The sequence below is a fragment of the Sinohyriopsis cumingii genome, chromosome 16 (genome assembly GCF_028554795.1).
Source record: "Sinohyriopsis cumingii isolate HCF-2022 chromosome 16, ASM2855479v2, whole genome shotgun sequence".
NCBI classification, from domain to species: domain Eukaryota; kingdom Metazoa; phylum Mollusca; class Bivalvia; order Unionida; family Unionidae; genus Sinohyriopsis; species Sinohyriopsis cumingii.
This window is the reverse complement of record NC_142976.1, coordinates 66,700,383-66,723,484: the sequence shown is the minus strand read 5'-3', so window position 1 is coordinate 66,723,484 and position 23,102 is coordinate 66,700,383. Positions and strand designations below refer to the sequence as shown.

General features: G+C 38.6%; 1 protein-coding gene across 1 annotated transcript in view; it reads right to left on the bottom strand.

Moving 5' to 3' along the window:
* LOC149780702 (thyrotropin-releasing hormone receptor-like) overlaps positions 1–23,102 on the bottom strand; it is an 81,376-nt gene that overhangs the window by 11,944 nt on the left and 46,330 nt on the right. The window lies entirely within an intron of this gene.

The following is a 23,102-nucleotide window of genomic DNA, read 5'->3' as shown; positions in this document are numbered from 1 at the left end:
TAATCATGTTTAGTCCAATATGAATGTTACGCCAAACGGAAGTTAAACACAATGTACTTCATTGCTTACATTATAAAATCGAATTTATTATATGAAAGTTTTGTGTTATACTTTTATGGCGTTGCGTCAATGATTGTCGATAAAGATGCATTTTGAATCAACTGCTTCCATGAGTTTCCAATAGTTATTTGAAAAAGCTACACGACATTTAGATTCAAACGAAATCGCAAATGGTGTATGTAGCTACTTCTGAAAATGTATAAAAATAAATAACTTCTTTAACAGTCAAAGACTGTTCACTTTGCAAAAAAGTTAATAATTTCCTATTGTTATTTTTCCCGTTAACGCGGACAGTATGCATCCACTTCACCTTCAAGGGGACAAGAACCACTTAACATCAAATATTGCCGCCATGTTCTCAAATGTTTTTCCTTACAAGGGCACGCCGGCTTCGATCTCCGGTTAATAACAGTTTCAGTAATCTGTCTTGAATATTTTGGTTTATAAACTTTAAAAAAGAAGTTTTATTTGCTCCTGAAAACAAGTAACACGTGATTATTCAAGGTAGGTCACCTGTGCGATGGTCGATCATATCGGGTGCCGAAAATGTTATTCTGAATGAAGTACATAGTGTCTGTGCTAACAAGGTAAGCAGAGTATACAGTTATTGAAGACCATATTTCAGAACGTTTGCAAAACTAAAATTTTAGATGCAGCTCTGGTTGCCATTCTGGATTTCATTTGAAGCAAATACAACGAGTTTCAGCAGTTTTAGCAGAGTTGAGTAAAATTTTAAGCTTTTTCTGACAGTCATTCATCAACTTTGATTTTTGTTGAATGGAGGGCAGTTATCACAGATATATCCAAATTGTATGAGACATTGTTGAAGAAACCATGTGCTGTGTGTTGCGGGTCTATGCTCTTAAAATAAGTAACAGAAAATGGTAAAGACAACAAGCTTTGCAAAATTTAACAAATAATTTATTTTCCTAAAATACTAAATGAAAATAAGAAAAAACTTACGGTATTGCAATTTAAGTACAAAAATAATCCAAGATTTATAAATACAAGTCCTATAAATAAAAGTTCTAAGTGAATCTCAGTTCGAATCCTGTTGAAATTCAAGATGGAAGGCGATGACGTCTGGGATAACCTACGAAGTGATGAAATGTCCACAGTCTCTTGTTGAATCACACAAATATTATTCCAGTCTTGAATTCAATATAAATTACAGCGAATGTCTTTGTCCAAGAATTATATCAGAGAAAATAATCACTTGAATTCAATAATGTAAATAAAATAAACTTCAGCCTAAACTGGTCATAATACAACTACAAATGCACTACTTAACGTGTCAAAATTAAGAGAACAAACTGACAAACCTTTATCATAACATCAGTTATAGGACTGATTACAACGCAAAATACATCACCGGATGAAGGTCAAGGTATTTATTTCCAGCAGTAAACATAAGTTTGTTAGCATATGGAACGTGATAAAACATCATGTACTCCAGGTATGACCTTGACTCAACATAATGATTCTTACTCTGAGAAAGAATAAAAAAAAGTTTTAAAAATGTTGTTTACCAAAACTGTCACTGATTTTGAAACAAGGTCAGCAACTAGATACAAAGTTCATTTACCCATAGAGGATAATGAAGCTATTTTTAGTTGTTTACATCATTGAATAAAAAGTCAATCAGGCCAAACAGAACTGAACTCAATTCTGGACTAGGTTAAGTCCAGTAAACAATGTCACATTACAACAGATTGTAATGGAAGAAAACAAAAAAAAAAAAAAATTAAACTAACAGACAAACAATACAGTAAATGTACATAACACTTCCCTCCATAAAAGAGAAAGAAAGATTTATATAATAAAGCTTTCTTTTTATCATAGGTTAATTATACATGTGGTTTATAACATAAGAAGAAACTATATGAATGATACAAACTATACATGAAATAATATATTTCTATACACGTGAAAGTGCATCTGCTATTAAATTGTCTTTTCCGTTGATGTGCCTGATGTCAATATTATATTTCTGTAATAACAAACTGCATCTTAATAATCTCTGATTTTTCTTTTTCACCTTGCGATGAAAGTAAGGGGATTGTGATCAATAAACACAATAATCGGAAAAGGAGCTGAGCTAATGTAAACTTAAAAATGTTATAATGCCAATATCAAAGCCAAACATTCCTTCTCGATTGTGGAATAATTTCTCTGGTGCTTACTTAATTTATTAGAAAAATAACACACTGGATGATCACCACCATTTTTATCCTCTTGATCAATACTGATCCAAACCCAACATTGCTTACATCAATATACAATTTAAATGATTCATTAAAATTCGGAGCTGTAAGAACTGGTGTACATTTAAGTACGGCCTTTAACTTATCAGAAGCCTCCTGACATTTTTTAGACCAAAGAAACTTGGTTTTCTTGATGAATACCTTTGTCAGGGGTTCCGCAATTATAAAAGAATGGAGCAAAATATCAGATAATATCCAGCCTTACCCAAAAATCGCATCAGTTGCTTTTTACTGATAGGCACAGGGAATTCAGAGATAACCATGACCTTGACCATAATATCTATAGGTTTAACTTGTATTTTTCAATGTCCCACGATATGTATAGAAATGTAACACAAGCGCGGCAAAACTCACTTTTGGGTAACTAAATTGTCAAACTTGCATCAGTGGGTGTGTCAAAGAATTTCCGAATTGTCGCTAAATATTCTTTCCAGGTGTCGTTGTAGATGACGACATCATCGATGTAAGCATCACAATTACCTAAACCAGATGTAATCATATTCAGTAAACGTTGAAAAGTACTTGGCGAACCTTTCATCCCAAACGGCATCACTTTATATTGATAAAGTCCATCTGGAGTCACGAATGCCGAAAATTTCCTTTGCTCTTTCCGTCAGTGGAATTTGCCAAAATCCTTTCAAAAGATCAAATTTGGTTTGGTTTGGTAATATACTTTGCATTTCCAATTTTATCAATGTAGTCATCGATTCATGGTAATGGAAATAAATCTGTTTTAGTCTCACTGTTCACTTTTCTATAATCAGTGCACATACGGAAAGTATTATCTGGTTTCGGAACAAGTATACATAGTGAACTCCAGTCACTTTTACTCGGCTCTATGAAATAATTCTCCATCAAATACTGTGTTTCTTTTTTCAAATATTGTTGTTTGAGAGGGTTAATCCTGTATGGGTGTTGTTTCACAGGCGTGGAATTTACAGTTTCAACGTAGTGGTAATTTATTTTTGTTCTTGTCGGAACATCTGGAAATAAGTGCTCATATTCAAGTAATACAATTTAAATTCATTCCTTTCTTGTTGTTGCAAATGTGAAAGTTTCTGGTCCAGATTATTCATAATTTCTGAATTCCGAAGATTTGTCACTCCAAAATCAGTAGAGTCAGATTGTATTCCTTCACTTAAATCCGCATTGAGTGGGACAGGTACAACTAAATTAATTGCATGATTAAAATGGCTAGCTCTCTCAACATACTGGCACTCATATAATTTATTTACATCCCAGGAGTACGATCATTATAATTTAATTAATTCATTTCTTCTTAACTTTGTAAGGGCCATAATACTTAGTTTGAAGAAGGTTTTGATGAATGGGCAGGAGAGACAAAACTCTATTACCAGACTCAAAAGTTCTCTTCGCTGTAGTTCTTTCAAACCATAATTTCACTTTCGACCTGAAGTGCTTCATGCCAAATTCAAGCATAATTGGTTGGAAAATTCCAAACATAAAATTTGACCCTTGATCATAATGGATAGATTTGGGAAGGCCAAATTGAGTAAAAAAACTTTACCAAAGCTTTTATTATTGTTTCAGTTTTAATAGTCCTCAAAGAAATTGCTTTTGGGAATCTTTTTAACGCACACATTATGGTCAACAAGTATTGGTTACCTGGCTTGGTCTTAGGCAAGGGACCGACACAATCTACCATTTTTGGGCTAAATGGTTCATCAACTGCAGGAATAGGTTGCAGATGAGACTTAGGTATCTTCTAATTGGGTTTTCTTACCATTTGACAAGTATGACAAAATCTGCAGTATTTACAAACATCACTTTTAATTTTTGGCCAATAGAAGTGATTAATGATCTTGTGATAATTCTTATTAAACCTCAAATGACCAGCCAAAGGAGTTTCATGGGCCAGAGTAAGCATTTCCTGTCTGTACGATTTTGGAACTACAATTTAATAGTTCACAGACCACTCATTACCAGCAGGTACCTAGGGTGGTCTCCATTGTCTCATAAGAATCATATTTTATTGAAATCACAAACAGGTACTTCTGTGGTTTTAGTTTCACTAACGGCTCTTTGAATCAAACAGGAAATCTTAGGATCTTTTTTCCTGTTTGACAACAAGTGATTGTTGTTTGTCACTCGGATTAAGATAAAGAGAATTAGTAGTTATAAGAGGATCACTGTAATCAATACTTTCTGATTGAACCAAACAAGGAGTGAAAGTGACCTCATCAAAAGCCCGACCAATACATGTGTCAGCTAAAGGAATACATTCCTGATCAACATAATTATCAAGAGCTTTCTTTGCCATAGCTCTAGTAATTGCACAAGCTGTGTATACATCAAGGATTCTTTTTCTCGATAGGATCGACTTTCTGATCCAAATAATGCTTGTAAGTTACAAGTGGATAAACCACAACCTTATCTCCAGCTAAGTCACTGCCTTGTATTATAAGAATGTCCTCAACGGGTAAAGAAGACCCGTCCATACTGTTACAGGTCCTGGGACTAAGTCTGATGATAAATCTACACAATGGAGAGGAGCATTAACAAAGCAGCACTCTACTCTCTGAATAAGAACACTCTCATTAGAAGACTTCTCAAAAAAAGGAAAAGTACCTGATAATAAAAGACTCTGAGAAGCTCCGGTTTTTCTTAAAATGTTAATAGGGATGGGATTGGCTGAATCACCCATGAGTGATTTAGAACCCTTTGACATGAATAGTTCATAATTCTCCATAAATAAAGTCATACTGGAGTTTATTAAACCCAATAAATGCATGGCTTTCAATACATGACCGTGACCTTGACCTCTTAGAAACAAGAGCATTTGGAATAGGTCTGTCTTGATTCTGTTGCTTATTTTTCAATTTGTAGCAATCAGAAATAACGTGTCCTTTCTTATCGCAACAGGGACACGTAGGACGAGATAAGGACTTCTGAATATACTTATTAGAAACTTGATTCCTAAAACTTGTTCCAGTTTGAAATTTAGAAGGATTCGTATTAGGCTAAAATACTTTTCTACCAGCAGACTGTTGAGTGGAAGCCTTACTTACAAAAGTAACTTTATGGGATAACGAATACTTATCAGAAGCACGAGCAGCATTTTCCAAGGTTTCGACCTTATGCTTATCAAGATAAGGCTTAATGTCACTATGGACACAGTTCTTTAACTCTTCAAGTATCACTAGTTGTCTTGGATTTTCATAATCTTGATGAACTTTCTTGGCTAAGCACCACCTAGCAAATAACTTATCTTTTTCTCTTGCACATTCGACATGAGTTTGTCCAGCTTTTTTTATAGTTCCTAATTTTTTTTGCCGATAAGCCTCAGGGACTAACTCATAACCCTTTGAAATACATTCCTTAACCAAATCGTAGTCAGCATTATGTTGTACTGACATGGATGAATAGATGTCTCGGGCTTTGTCGAAAAGTCCACTATTTAATAGGAGAGTCAAATGCTCCCTTGTACATGTCAAATTTTCTGCGACTGTTTCGAAATGAGGAATCAATGAAACAAAACATGTTAATCATTTAAAAACGAACTGGGCTCAGTTCTGGACAAGGTCAAGTCCATCATCTAATGGAATGAAAACTGTAAAACTAACAGATAAACAATTAAATTTAATATACATTGCACGTTCATTTCATTAAATGAAGATGCGTTTCATTGCGTCGATACAAGTTTTTAAAAGCTGTAAATGCGTAGAAAATAATATGTTTGACTGGAATGGATCTCTGCGGTGTAACCTGAATAAAACTATAACAAAAGCTCTACGAAAGCATGAAACGCAATGAATTCCTATTATTCGTGTGGTTCTGGTATCTTTTGGAGCTCACTGTTGCCTCAAACAGCGAGATTATAGCTTCAATGAATCAAATATTTATTTTCCCTTTCTATGCATGGATAAACAAACATCTGTTCTCAAAAACACGAATACAGGAACGAATTAAATGTAACGTTTTTGTACAAAGACGAACATTGATACACAAGAAAACAAATGAATACCTAGTCACTTGCTCTTCCTGAATTATGATGTCGTCTCAAACATTATCATTCTCCGTTAAGTTTTATCAATTACTTATAAAAGTGATTGACCTAGCAAATTTAGAAAGAAATATACCCTGCACATAACGTTGATAATGTTTTCCATCTAGACAATGTGGATTCGTAGACAGAGTAAATTACTTCAAATGACTCATCTATGTGTCAGGTAGGTAATACAAGCCGAAAAATCCATGCACTAGCAAAACTCTTCGATCACGAATTATCTGAACACAACTAAGTATAGTATTAGCAATAAAACAAAACCAACTTCAACCAAACAACTGCTTTAAATTATTTTATTTCGGAGACAACATAATACATCAAAAAAGGCCGCGAAAAGCAATGATAACACACACAGAACTTTAATGTGCTTGAATGGGACTGCGTGGTATCTACAAGCAAATGGAAATTATTTTATGCAAAAGATATTCGTACAATTAAAGAGTCATTCTATAATAAAGGTTGTAATTAGTGAAAGCCGTCACATCAGGTGGATAGGACACAAGACATTGTACCTTGGTAAATGTGATACTCAGCAAAACGTAGGCAGCCAAGCTGCGAGTCTGTTAAAATATACTATGTTTGTTCTTGTCATTTTAATCTAAATTTGTTGTGTTAGATTCTGAAATTATCTTGAATAACACCGTTGGACTCATAGACAGAGAAACACGCTATCGTTAATGACAAACCAGGTAGTGCCTACAAACCTCTAGAAAAAGCTTAAATTTACATAATCTCCAATGCACAATAAACATTATGATTGCACAATGCATTTCCTGCATCTTCTTTTTCCAAAAAAAGAAACAATCAAAGGGACGAATTAGTAACAAGATACAGTTCAGCGATGAATTGTAAATGTTGGATTGTTTGGCTAATGTCTAGTGGATAGTTATTGCGACACTCTGACAACATTAAAATACAAAATTGCAGCCAAAAACGGAAAAGAAATGTTACTGGGTGGGGTGGGCCGGCAGCGACCACGCCATTTAGCCTGTGTGAGAGTTCATTGGGGACACACATCCCTCTCTTCCAATGGTGTGATTGTCTCTTCTTGATGAAGAAATGTCAGATTTGTTTGACACGAATATCTTAACCCATGAGCTAATTTTACCCCAAAAATCCTAAACAAGGAAGTGACACCTTTATGGAAAATAATTAATTTAGTTATTATTGGTGGTTGAGAAAATGCAAGCTGCCAGGTGTTGCATGTAAAATAATAAGATTCAATAAAATCGATAAAACCGAGACTTATAAAAATTCATACATTAAAATCAACATTAAAATAGAAGAGGTCACTGCCAAAACGTAGTTTATCCATATGTAACGTATATGTGCTGAAACTTTTACAGATAAATAATAAAACATTCGTTCCTAAATGAACTGGAGGCAGTAGACACACTTTCAACAGAAATATACTTTATATGTCAGAACAAGTGTGTTGTATATGTGTTGCATTATATGTATGTATGTGTATATATATATATATATATATATATATATATATATATATATATATATATATATATATATATATATATATACACATATACATACATACATACATATATATATATATACATATATATATATATATATATATATATATATATATATATATATATATATATATATATATATATATATATATATATATATATATATATATATGCTACATCTCTGCTTCATACTCAGTTCCAACATACATCCGTACTGCTATGTTAATTTTATTGTAAACCATTTTTCTTATTCAGCCATCTGTCTGTAACTCATTAGGTCCTTTCGTCTTTGCTGGAACGTGATTACAACTCTTGATCATGATCGATTGTGCGTGAACGTAAATAGACTGAATATGTATGGTTCTCTATGATGGAGATTGAATGGTGCGTCAGACAGGCATTTTCAATAATGCCAAAAGGTTCCGCTCTACAGTTATGAAGTACTTATGAAAGAATGGTATGTATGAAGTAAAGTTACGTGAAATTGCAACAACCACAATGGAGAGAACATTGGTATACTTCTATGCTACTATCAAGTACTGTTATTGCAGTTTCCTTATATGTGGTATAAGGGAAACATAATGCTGCCTAAAGCAGACAGCTGATCAAAATGGCTGATCCTATGTGCACGAGCAATAATCTGAAAAGAATCTAAGTACACTAGATTTAGCAGTTATTAAATTAGGGAAAACTAATATTGCTTGTGTGTACAACACTAACTTCTAAAAGTACAAAAGAAATGAATTATAAAATATGAAGAAAAAGAAGACAAACAAACAAACAAAAATAGTCATTATCTACTTTTAATATGTTTGCAATACTGACATCATCTCTGTCCTTGTGGGTTCGAGTCTCTGTCTTGGCAAACATTGGCATGTGAGAAAGCTTTCCAGTAGCTTCTTGTGTGTCGGTGTGTCTTCCTGTAGTTTTGTTTGGATTCTCGCTCCACTAGATATAATGGCCACAATGTCTAGCCTGTTGTGTGCTGAAATATGTCGTTAAACCCACAAACCAACGAAACCATATATTCCATAACTAAAATTTCACTCACTGATCATTCGCCAAAATAAAGGGAATAAAACACCATTTTAACAATACCTAAGATAGATCAGGCCTATCTTAAATTACAAGATTAATTTTTGCAAAGTAACAAAATGTAGAGCGGAACCAATACAAAAAATTAAGTCTTCTAGATTTAGACCTATATGTGTCGACTGGAAGAAGATAATATTCATAACTGACCAACTGTCGTCGATGGAATAAAAATGTAAACTGAACTTTTGCGGAATTCGTTAATTGTAAGCGATGTATGTAAAATCGCCGGCTACCAGCTTCTATTAAAAACCCTATTTTAAAAATATATCGTGCTAGTCCTGTACGTATGGTTTCGTGTAAAATTAAGGTACGCCGATTGATGCTTGTTACGTATGCCAAGTTTCTTGACATCAAATCTCTCTCTCTCTCTCTCTCTCTCTCTCTCCGTTTCTTTGGTCTAGTGGTTAGAGCGTCCGCCTCGGATGCGGAAGGTGGAGGGTTCGAACCCCGGTCGTGTCATACCAAAGACTTACAAAAATGGTACTAACAGCTGCATCGCTAATCTCTCAGCATTAAGAGGTTAGTGTTAGGACTGGTCGGCCTGGAGTCAGGATAAAGTGACTGGATGTGACATCATCTTACATGTCTGCGGCATGATGCCCCAGTACTGGACATTACTATAAACTGCCACATTGCAAACATCGTAGCGATATGACTGATTTTTTTAAAGCTACTTTAAAAATCCAAATCACACACACACACACGCACACACGCACGCACGCATACACACACACACCTTCTCTCTCTCTCTCTCTCTTTATATATATTCATATATTCATGCGGTATTTCTGATCTTATGTGTGCACTTCGTTGGCTAGAAAGTGTTTGAATAAATAATGTTCTTGACAGGTAGAAATAAATTTATGATGGCATGCAATCAATTATTGTCGATTACAGCACACTTAATTATGATTGCCGTTTTATATGTTGTATGGCAAGGGTGGGAGGAAAACGTTGTAGAAATGCAGTTTCGAGAAAATTGATTTAAAACAGCAAGAGTAATGAATGTGATAAACTATTTTTGTTGAATTAATTAAAATGTTATTTGTTTACATTTCTTTGAAAAACACTGAATTACGGCAAACATGGCAAAGTCTAAATTCTTGCAAGTGCAAATTTGAATCTGTGCCTATTTAATCTGGATAACGATATCAAGGTAAAGCTTAATTCTCGAGGAAATAGCACAGCATTTACGGAATCTTGCTTGGCTCATTCATAAAGTTCATTTCATATGTTTATTCGTGCAAGATTCTGTTTATCACGTGACAAAAATAATTGGTTTTATTTGACGAAACGGCAGAATTGTGTATTGAAAAGAATTGTATCCTTTTAATATATTGCACTTCTGTATCAGAGGATCTTCATTTTACCGTAACTAATGTAACCTCTTTACCTTTTTCCTTTTTCTCGTCATATTACACGTTAACGTTCATTTGGAAGGTTTATTTTTGCTATAGAGCATGTCTTTGTTTACTTTCAATTATATTTAATACTTTTACATTTTTGGAAGTTAACTCTCAGCCTGCACGTTATTACCGTGATTGTACGGACGTGCCATTAAGCCCTAAACATACATCATACATGCATACATACATACATGACTACCAAAAAAATGGCAGTATGAAAGTTTACTTGATGGGTTTGATTGAAAAAACCGACAAAAGTCAATGATGTAAGTAATAATGACGCAAAACACAATCAAAGATTATACCTCATCAACAATATAACATTTAAAATAAAAAAAAATTCCTAATATAGAGCTTAGGCATCAAGCTGAATTGTGAAAATAAGGTTTATTACCAGCATCCCCTGGAAACACACACACATACAGCTATCAACACCAGGTTCATCGGCCTGGTTTGCTGGTAACTCCATCTTCTTTCATTTAAATTTATTAAAGATGTTTACTAATACACAATTAAAATATTAAATAATATACCTTGATATATAATAAATATATTCGTTTTCATAATTCTAGTACAGAAGACATTTTGATTTAATGATTAAACGATGCATTAGTTGAAGGCCGTGGGACACGCCACATTTTGTAGAGAGACATTCAAGCGACATCATAGCTTTTACACATCAGAGTACTAAAGACACTGATATCAATTAAAGTTAATCATAATCACATTTACAACACATAAGTATATGCTTCAGATGAACAAAGCATATATAGATATAAACCTGTTTTTTTTTTTTTTTTTTTTTTTTTTTTTTACAGTTCATATATCTTAGTATTTTGCCCCTAATTGATGACTGTGCCGTGTACGGTTGAAGTCAGGTTTGACAATGTTACGGCTAATAACACACTTACAATGTCACATCAAAGCTATGTTTCTAGCACTTAAATTAGAAGTGGGAAAGACAGTCACAATTCCGGATATGACATATTTCAGAGCTCTGCAGATAATAAATTCATTAGGATTGAGTACTTCAGTTCGATAAAATGTGTGCTCCCGAGATAAGTGTCTCCTCGACGATTTGTTATCTTTTTCTTTATCTCTCATTCTAAGTACTTCCTCTGCATACTGATAACCTTTAGTGATTATTGAACGTTATTATTTAAATCAAATTCGGAATTTAACATTTTAAATAAAGCCCTTGTATGTTATTGTATATGGTAGCGGTTATTGTAAGGGGCCTATGTCACGTTACGTATTGCAGGTGTTGACTGTTTAGAGCGATCTGACCACTTCCCAATCTCTAAATCTCTTCTAGATTCCACATGCCTTTTTCCCACTGGGAATTATAGGTACTCCAGTGCATCCGCGATTGTAACCTGCGTGGGCCCTCAGGCGAAATTTTCACGGGGTGCCCCGGTGTAAATTGTTACCGCAGATCAATGCAGCACTATGATTTTGCAAATATAGGTAGTTGAATCACTGTTATTATTGATCGGCAGTTCTCAAAGACGCCTCAAGTTATTTTTGGTGAAAGTGATCATTTAATAATTTGTGACATAGGATTACGTACCAATATGCCAGCTATGATAAACACGTGGGACCACGTAGCGATCTTTAACACTGATAAACGAGCTATGTACACTATAATGGGTAACTCCAAAATGGACCCGTTTTCAAATTGGTATATAGTTAGGGAGCGTATCACATTTTTTTTCACAAAGTTGAGCTGTCAACATAGCATTGTGGATGTCTGTGCTAACCCCATAATTGACCGCCGATTCATGTTTGTTGTCGTTCATGCAGTCTAGAGATGGGTCAAAGCTGTAGTTTCTCGCAGTCCCCACAAACTCGCTGCCAACCCCAGATCAAGGACAGATATAAATAGGAAATGTGTGTGTGTGTGTTTGTGTGTGTGTGTGTGTGTGATTTGGATTTTTAACGTAGCTTTAACAATTTTTCAGTCATATTGCTACGATGTCTGCAGCGTGGCAGTTTATAGTCCTGTCTAGCACTGGGGCATCGTGCTGCAGACATGTAGCATGATGTCCCACCCAGTCACATTATCCTAACACTAACCTCTTAATGCTGAGCTCCAAGCGAGGCAGGTGTTAGTACCATTTTTGTAAGTCTTTGGTATGACTCGGCCGGGGATCGAACCCACGACCTCCCGCATCCAAGGCAGACGCTCTAACTATTAGGCCACCGGAGCGCTAACATAGGAAATAAGTACCTCATATGATCTCAGTACACCATAACAAGTAATCTTGACGTTTCAACATATGGCTCGGATAACTGTAGAACAAGACTTTAGAATGTAACGATATTTATACGGTTAGGAGTGTCATAAGTTCTCTCGGCTAAAAAGCTATCAGGAACGCTCAGAAAAAAGTTTACTTGACTTCGAAGCCAATCAAAGTCAGAAACTATGGTCGTGCATGCAACGGCATTCAAACATTTATACGGTTCTGCAGATTTCCTAAAAACACTTCACTACGTTGTACAATATTATTACTTTTAATTGGAACACCTGGAATTGTTTAAACAGTCCGTGGTCGACATGCACTTTCAAAACGTGTAAATGCGCCTGGTATCAGTTACAGATACATTGATGCGATTCTCTCCGACAAAAGACTGTTAGAAGACACATGTGATCGAATGAGGGCAATTGAATCAACAGGCCACTTAAAAAAATCATGTTGGTTTTCACAAAGTCGTAATTGAATGAAGGTTGGTATTAGCAAAACAAAAAACAACTTAAAAGAAATAAAAGAAGCAGTTAGAAAAGGGTGTCGGCTCATATTGAAACTTTCGCGAACAAAATATTGTATCGCCTTGTGGGTAACCCAAACACAACTTGATCAATACAAGGCGGCCAAACAAAAGTAAACCTCAGTAACATTAAAGTTATCAGAGTCGGAGGTGGTGCAAATGCCAAAGAGTGGTGTAATATATCCGTTCATCGCGGCCATTCCAGAGCTGTTGGCTTCTGCAGCTCCCACGGTTGCAAAAGCAGCTGCGTTAGGGGCCGTTAATCTCGTAGACGAATTATAAAAGGAAAATGTCTTTGATTGGCAAAGGTCTTCTACTATTCGAGACAACTCTCAAAATACCTTTAGAGCAAAGTATTTGCTTATGGCTTCGCCTATGATCAATTTTAATTCACTCACGATGACAAAGTCCGTCAAGCATTTTGTAAATGTCTTTATTTTGGATTAACATGCGTCAATGATTCCCCGCAAGTTGAAAACTTACGTCTTAAAGTGGATTTGACAAGAGGACTTGGAACAAACTGGGTCGTATGCGTGGTAGCTCAGTGATATCTTGAACATTTTCATTCGTACGGGATTACACTGCCGCGTGAAGTCATTGTGGCTTTGCCCAAGGCGACGACAGCTGTTTATTCATGCACGGTGGGACGACCCAATATTGGGATATCTTGCTGCTGAGGCACTGCATGCACTCACAGGAAGGAGCCGAATTCGAAAGCACTTATTGATTTTTCATTGTCACTTAAAAGCCACACTTGAAAGTTATATGAAATGCTTGTTAGCACTTAAAGACGCGCGAGCTCAGCAACCTAACGCTGCATGAATGAGCATCTGACCAGATTTGCCACGAAAGCCGATTTGACTGAGCTTACCAGCCGGGTTTTGTTGACGTCAACCCACGCGAGCTTGTGAGTTTTAAAGGTAAATCCGGAAAACTTAAACAGTCCAACGTGGGCGTCAACAAACATTGTTTTGAAGCCGCGTGATCGAAGTCACTGAGATAGCGGGATTCAGAGACACTGTTGAATCGGGTGCTTTATTAAGGAATACGTCGGTGTTGCCAGTGTTGAAATGAAACAATACGTATATGCAATGTCATGTACATCAGATCTAGGATTGATGACCAGCGAAAGAAAAAAAATTGACAGCATGATAACAAATGGTCTACTTGCAGCTGAACAAGTCCAGCCTATAAACCAATTAAGACAGCATTATTAATAGAAGAACTGTGATCGACCCTCAAAACTACCGACGCAGAAAAGATACTCGAAGCTGAATAACAGCTGCGAGATGAAATCACCAGGAAAACTGTCCCAATCACGAAATACAAACGTTCGGACTGAGTTGCTATTTGTGGAATCGACTCTGCGACCATTGTTGGCCTTCGTGTTGATGGAATTGTAAATACAACAACTAAGATATGTACAACAGTCGGATTTATTGTCGCGGCTATATCGATAGTGAACATTGTTGCTGGTGGCGCTGAAAAATAATTTCGTTACGGCTGCATTCGTGAATAGACGAGTACTCAATAGTTCTACGGCTGCATTCGTGAATAGACGAGTACTCAATAGTTCTCGCTCTGGCACAAAGTAGTTTCTGCACAATTGCAAACCTGTAATCGGTGCTATATAAGATAAAACAATCACAATGGCTGAGTTAGATTGGGTGCTAGTTGAAATGGAAAACAACCGGCAACTTCTTGCGCATATACGGAAATGGGCGCTAGCAACCCAAAACAGAGAACTATTTTAAAGGCAGTAGAAAGCAAGTAAACACCTTCAAGTTTCGGGGGCATCCATCTGTTTGTATCTACAAGTATCTGTACACAAAACTCAGCGCTGCGTTGGTCTGTAAAATAATGATTGGGCACTTCATGAAAGCCTCGATTGGGGACCAACGCGGGAAAAAATTTCAGATGCACACGTGTGCGAAACACCGCCAGTGGGTAAAAAGTTATTGCTAATCTGGAAAATGTTAATGTATGGGAAAAGTTGATTGGTCAGCTCGATCTCAAATCGTTATTACTATGCTACTGAAGACTACTTTAACGTTTCCTAATTTACATTATTATGTCTCTTTCACTAGTAGAATACAAATGGACAATGTTTCAACAATTTCAACATATGACACTGTCTGTTCATCTTTTATGATAATTATTTTGTGCCGAACTTACGCTTATCGAAAATGTTAAATTAATCTAGTTTTATTTTTACTTCAATAGCAGTTTGAACCAAAAGTCACTGTAAATAAATCTGAATTTCAGTTATTGTTTTTGGAGCATTTTCCCTAATCGTAAGACTCAAGAGTAAATTTCATCGACTTAAGTTCATATTCCTGTATATCTCTTCTGAGCCATTCGTGTCACTGCACATCGCTGAATATTTCTATTCGAGAAGGGTACAACATATTTTGAATATTTTCTTTTTATACAAAATTCCTCTCGAAGAAGGGGTCACTAAAATTTTTAAATATGACATGATATAATTTGCCCATCTATGTTATGAGATGCATGGTCATGGGCCTTATGCCTGAGACATTTTAAAATCTGACCGGAGCTATGGAAATACCATGTCGATGACGTAATCTAATGCTGGAGTAATATCAGACACTCATCAAATCTGATTAAAATAACGTGGAGATCTCATAGAGACCGAAAAAATTCATGTTTGGTGACCTTTGGAATTTCCAGTCCATTTATTTTTAATAGCCCTTCAGATAAAGCATGGTGACTTCGTGTTAGAGTTATCATTAGTAGCTATGTTCTGAATGACATGTCATTTTTAGACATTTTAAAGTTGTGATTTAATTGGTAAACAATAAGCTCAGCATAACACAACGTTTTATTGCTGACCATCAGATCTCCATGGAGGACGGTGGCGTTTTTATTTTAATCACGCTGGAATGCTGACAGTGAACATTAAAATATCTACTTTTGATCCAGACCAATGATAAAAAGGCTCTATAAGGAACAAGAGAGTGTCTTGTTTTTAAACAAACTCACTTTTCAGCACGTATCATCACAGTCATGATCATTCAGACTCCAGACTAGATTTGGTAAATATCTCCGTTGAAAAACATTCTCATGCAAGTTTGAATTAAATTCAAAAAGACATATAAGACACCGTTAAATATCAATAAATTGTATTCAAATTATTGCATATAAAGCGTGTCAAGGACGACCATCAAGTTGATGCATGCAGCACATAACTGATTTGTGTTTATGCCTTCCGTTAGGTCGAAAAAGAACAACACATAACTCTTAGATGTCAATACAAAACATTTTGGAAACGGTCTTTGGAAGTAATTGATCCATCTACTAGATTTAGTTGAAATAAATCACAGTTCTGTTTTGTTGTCACTGAATAGTTCTTTCGCTGTTTCTCGTTCTGATTCAGTCGACTGCTCATGTAAATACATTGTAGCAATATTTCCTTGTCTATTATTTTCGACTTTCAGTCAAGCTCCTCAAAAATAGGGATATATCAGTCGGAATGGTGTAATAATGTTAACATTTGAACAGTTATGTTTTTCTTTGCATTGACCTCAGCCTGCATGGCGGCACTGAGATGACTTAGCCTACAGTCTTGGTATCTCTGTAAAAGATAGCCTACTCTGGAAAAAATATGGCTTGCATTTGTTTGCAATCTAGTTTACGAGTGACCAGTGACACCAATATTTATAATTTTACAAATAGAGAGTGAAAAATTATAACAGTATAAAAGATACAGATAGACACGGTGGACCTTTAATCATAACATCCCCCCCCATATATATATATATATATATATATATATATATATATATATATATATATATATATATATATATATATATATATATATATATATATATATCAGAAATGTAGGAAGGTTATGCATGTTAAAGTGAGAGTATCCGACGGTGCTGAAATTAATTTTCAGCGCAACACTCACCTTAGAAACCTGTATCAAATTGAATAGAATCAATTTATTATAGGTCTGGTCGCTATATACTAATGTCCACAGACAAATTTTGTTATTATCAACTAAAAATATTTGTGTTAGCTAAGCGACTCACATAAGACTCAGTGTTGACGAATACGTATTTATTGATTTTCTGTTGGAGTTCACCGGATCTGGAACAAATCCAGATATCATGATAGCTTATTTTCGGACATGGCGTATATCATTTTCTGCTTTAAAAACCCAGAGTAAATAATTTTTCACTGGGAATATTTTTCATTTACCGTGCAGATAAATTTATACATAATTAAAATTGTACAGTCGGCAAGCGGGGCCCCGAGTAGCCGAGTGGTCTAAAGCGCTCTCCGTTACGGATCACTGACATCTCACCTATGTCTGCTGGGATCGAGTCTCAGATTCGGCCAATGTGGGTATGTGAGAAAGCTTGCCAGTAGCTTCTCGAGGGTCGGTGGTTCTTTCCGGAGGATTTCCCGGTTTCTTCCTCCACCATTAATACTGGCCGCCATGCATAGCCTATCGTGTGCTGGAAAATGGCGTTAAACCCTACAACAACAACAACAACAACAGTCGGCAAGCCGTATGTAAATGCGAGTTTGGTAAGTAGAATTTATCAGTGTGGTATTTGTGTCAATTTAATTATTGCGTATGGGTGGATCAAAATGCAAAACAGATCGAAATCATTTCGAAAATATTAAGTGGATTACTGATGATATCTTTCCTTCAAAGGAGACGGTAGTTCGAATGTATCAAAGTGATATCTTGTTATTTATTGTGCCTGAACAGAAATATCAATTTGTTTGGCTGGGTGGTCTTGTAGGTTCAATGTAACCACTGCTTTTAACTGACCCATGATATGTTGGGGTTATATAGATCAAAACATAAAATCAAAATACGCGAAAACACAATATTCCTGTCCTTCTTTGAATTCAAGCATTTTAACTTTAATTTTAAATATTTCAGCCCAAACGAGAGAGAGAGAGAGAGAGAGAGAGAGAGAGAGAGAGAATAAAAGAAAAAATAAAATGAGAGAGAACGAAAGAAAGACAGAAGATTGCAGCCCGGCAGACCATGTTTTCTACTAACAGGAGAAGGGGTGAAGGCGGCCCACTGGCGCCTTAAAACCAGTTGCTTCGGGTAGATGGGACTCGTAAACCTTGGATGGTAGCTCATCTAGGAGAAGGAAAACTCCGATTCCAAACCTCTGCTGACTTGTGGCTATACCCACTCATGGGAAAGGCTAAGGGAGTAAACCCCGACAGAAAATCCGGAGATGGAGTCACTAAGGCGGTATGACATTGACTTCAACGTCATTCCGGCAACTCCTGCGACGCCGTTGGTGCCAAGCTGTATCGGCATTCGTCGTTCCCTTGGGCACACCAGCTGCGTGGAGAGGCGGGATCTGCTGCATGGGCAACAGCTGATTCTCCATACCACCCTGCCCAGGCTTCATAGCACCACTGGAGAGGACACTCCAGCATCGTCGTACGGCGTCGGCACAACACGAGAAGTAGCAGTTTACTGGTTCTAAGTCAAAGCTCGATTGGCGTAGAGCTTGGCGCCAGGGGTTACTTCTGACGGTGGGAGAGATCATCAGGTCTCACTGGACAGATACCGCCCGCCTCAAGCTGGGCAGCCCCCAGTCAGTAAGGTGCTGCCCGCCATGGCCTGCCTGCTTCACTGGGTGCGTGGAGCTTAGAGAACCATCTCGACAAGTGGGCAACAAAACTCTGCACCAGGAAAGACTAAAAGAAGAAATAAAAAGACTCCAACTCTTCGTTTTGCAACCTGGAACATCAGGACCATGTGTCCTGGATTGACCACTGACCTACAGCAGATCGACGATGCACGGAAGACTGCCGTCATTGACAGAGAACTCTCCCGACTGAACATCGACATTGCCTGCCTCCAAGAGACCCGACTGGCTGACAGCGGCACCATCAGGGAAGCCAATTACACATTCTTTTGGCAGGGGAAGCCCTTGGATGAACCTAGGCAGCATGGTGTAGGCTTTGCCGTCAAGAACACGCTAATCGCCTTCATTGAACCTCCATCATCAGGTACTGAGAGAATCCTTGCCCTCCGGCTGTCAACATCCTTAGGCCCGGTCAACATCTTCAGTGTGTACGCCCCAACCCTCTGCTCCACCTACGAGGAGAAAGACAAGTTTTATGAGGCTCTGGATCAGGCAATATCCAGTATCCCCAACAATGAAAGCCTTTACTTACTAGGAGACTTCAATGCTAGAGTGGGAGCTGACCATGAGGCCTGGTCCACCTGTCTCGGCTTTTACGGAAGGGGCAAGATCAACGAGAATGGTCAGCGACTGCTGGAGATGTGCTGCTCCCACAGCCTATGTGTGACCAACACTTTCTTTAAATGCAAGGAGATCCACCAGGTGTCGTGGAGACACCCACGTTCACGCCACTAGCACCAGCTAGACCTCGTCATCACCAGGCGTGCAGAACTTGCCAGTGTCCTCCTTACCCGCAGCTACCACAGTGCCGATTGTGACACGGACCATTCCCTCGTGACCAGCAAGGTGCGAATATTACCCAAGAAGCTCCACCACGCCAAGAAGAAGGGTCACCCACGTATCAACACCTGCTGTGCAAGCAATCCAGAGAAAACACAGCAGTTCATCAGCAAACTGAAGGAAGCCCTCACCAAAGTGACACCTGATGACACCATTGACTCCAAGTGGTCCCATATCCGTGACTGTGTACAATTCAGCCATCACAGCTTACGGGAAGAGTGAGCGAAAGAATGTCGACTGGTATGAGGCAAACTGGGGGGGAGATGGAGCCCGTGACTGAGGCAAAGAGGAAAGCCCTCCTGGCATGCAAGGCTGCACCTAGCCCCAGAACATTACAAGCCCTCAGGATTGCAAGGAATAACACCCAGAAGACCGCCCGCCGCTTTGCCAACACCTACTGGCGGAACCTTTGCAACAGTATACAGACAGCTGCCGACACTGGGGATACAAGAGGACTGTATGAGGGTATCAAAAAGGCGACAGGCCCCCCCCCAGCTACAAGACCGCTCCCCTCAAGTCCAAGACGGGCGAAGTCATCACAGACCAGGGGAAACAACTGCAGCGATGGGTTGAGCACTATCTCGAGCTATATGCAACCTAAAACAATGTCACTGGAACTGCCCTGGACGCCATTCCAGACCTGCCTGTCATGGAGGAGCTAGACACACAGCCCACCCTGGAAGAGCTCAGAAAAGCCATCGATTGCCTTGCCTGTGGGAAGGCTCCTGGAAGCGACGGCATTCCGCCTGAAGTCCTCAAAATCGGAAAACCAGCACTGCTCCAGCCCCTACACACACTCCTCTGCCTTTGCTGGGAACATGGGATACATCCCACAGGACATGCGTGACGCCAACATCATCACTTTGTACAAAAACAAAGGAGACCGTAGCGACTGCAACAACTATCGGGGCATCTCCCTCCTCAGCATCGTCGGAAAGGCTTTCGCCCGTGTTGCCTTGGCGCGCTTGCAGATCCTAGCCTCCCACGTCTACCCAGAGTCCCAGTGTGGATTTCGAGCCGGCAGGTCAACTGTAGACATGATCTTCTCACTACGTCAGCTGCAGGAGAAGTGTCGCGAGCAGCAGATGCCCCTCTACATTGCCTTCATAGACCGGACGAAGGCGTTTGACATGGTTAGTCGGAGTGGACTCTTCAGACTCCTGCAGAAGATCGGCTGCCCCCCCGCCCCACGTCTGCTTGCTGTCATTATGTCGTTCCACGAGAACATGCACAGCACAGTGTGCTTCAGTGGCGCAACATCTGAAGCATTCCCAGTCATTAGCGGAGTCAAACAAGGCTGTGTCCTTGCACCGACACTCTTTGCCATCTTCTTCTCCATGCCTCTCCAGTACGCATTCAAGGACTGCATCGAGGGAGTGTGCATCCATACCAGGGCTGACGGCAAGCTGTTCAACATCGCCCGTCTCCGTGCTAAGACTAAAGTCACAGTGGTACTCATCCGTGAATTGCTCTTTGCCGACGATGCAGCCTTGACATCACACACGGAGGATGGACTTCAGCAGCTGGTATGCCGCCTGTCCCATGCTTGTAAGGAATTTGGACTGACCATCAGTTTGAAGAAAACGAATGTCATGGCACAGGACACAGACTCCCCTCCCTCTGTCTCCATCGATGGGTACAATTTGGAAGTTGTCGAGAACTTCACATACCTCGGGTCTAACATCTCCAGCTCACTCTCCATTGATTCTGAGGTGGGCGGCAGGATTGCCAAGGCAGCAGCAGTGATGGCCAGACTTAACCAGAGGGTCTGGAACAACTCCAACCTCACAGAGAAGACCAAACGGCGTGTCTACCAAGCCTGCGTGCTCAGTTCACTTCTCTACAGCAGCGAAACATGGACCACCTATGCAAGACACGAGAGGAAACTCAACAGCTTCCACCTGAGATGTCTGCGGCGCATTCTGCACATCCAGTGGCAGGACAAAGTACCCAACACAGAGGTTCTAGAACGCGCCAACATGAACAGCATGTTCTCCATACTCAGCGAGAGGCGCCTTCGCTGGCTCGGCCATGTCAAGAGAATGGACCCAGGTCGCATTCCCAAGGACCTGTTATATGGGGAGTTAGCAGAAGGTGCACGACCAACTGGACGACCACATCTGCGCTACAAAGATGTTTGCAAGAAGGATATGAAGACAGCAAACATCAATTTCAACCACTGGGAGAGCTGTGCAAACAACCGTTCCAGCTGGCGTCTAGCTGTCAGGCAGGGAGTTCAAAACGCAGAGGAAAAGAGAAGAATAAAACAAGCTGAAAAGAGAGCTAAAAAGAAGGATAAGCAAAAGCGTACTTTGGAGCTACGCCATCGTCTCCCGTAGACGGACGGATGCCAAGGAATATCAGTAATGACATGCAAATTTTTGGGGAAGCTCCAAAATGTTTATTAACTTACTCAATATCGGTCTCATTTGCCATCCGTCCTACCTATTGTCACAGAATGCAATATATATGTGTGGGTTTGTGTGCGTTGTCCGCGTTGAATGCTTTATGATTGTATGTCTATGTGCACGTTCTTCACTGCCCCTTCGAGGAAGAAATTGTTTGGGTCGAAAAGTTGGGAAAGTTTGTTATTTTGTCAGAGCTGTTTTCTTTTTATCTGTGAAACACCCAATATATTAAAATAAATGGCCCTTAAACTGCTGGTATAAAGCAATACGATATACCAGTACCGTTCGTATACCAAAGTTGTGATTCGCCAACGGCGTATGAATATGCACGTTAATATTATTGCCACTGTAAACTTATGCTTCTATACTCCCTATATTACTTCCACTTGAATAAGAAAATAACCTGAAAATATTATTTATTTTAGAATTAAGCATGTTACAAAATTTCGTCGAAATCTGTTATAATTAGACATTATGGAATATCGCTCTATCTGTCTGGATCATTGTCGCAAGCCATGGGGTAAAAGTTTGTGAAATGGGAGTAAAGGATTTTAGCTCGTGGAATGCGACAATGTGTCCTGATAAACCGACCAAGAGAGAGAGAGAGAGAGAGAGAGAGAGAATAAACAATAAGTACAAAATACAAAACACAGACAGATGGGCAGAGAGAAATACATAGAGAGGATAAAATACAGACAGAGAGACAGTCAGGGTAAAATCAGTAGTATGGTCTGTAGCAACGGTAAGTAAACATAATGACGACTTAGCTCAACTGTCAATAACTTTAAATCTTTGAATGACTTTTTTGCTGCGTCATTCTGTTTAACCTATTCAAAAAAAAAATATTCTCTCCGGTGTTTGAATGACCGGGTTTTCATTATCCGAGACGCTAGCCATACAATCTTTGTAGTGCTCTACTCTCTTTGTTTGAACCAGCTTTCATTATTAATTCCTAAACATGTTTTTTTCTTTACCAGCATGAATCAAAACAGAAGTCTTTGAAATTGAAGTAAAGCGGATTTTTGCTCGTGGAATGCGACATTGTTTCCGGACCTATGATGGCCAATGTGGTAGAGAAACCGA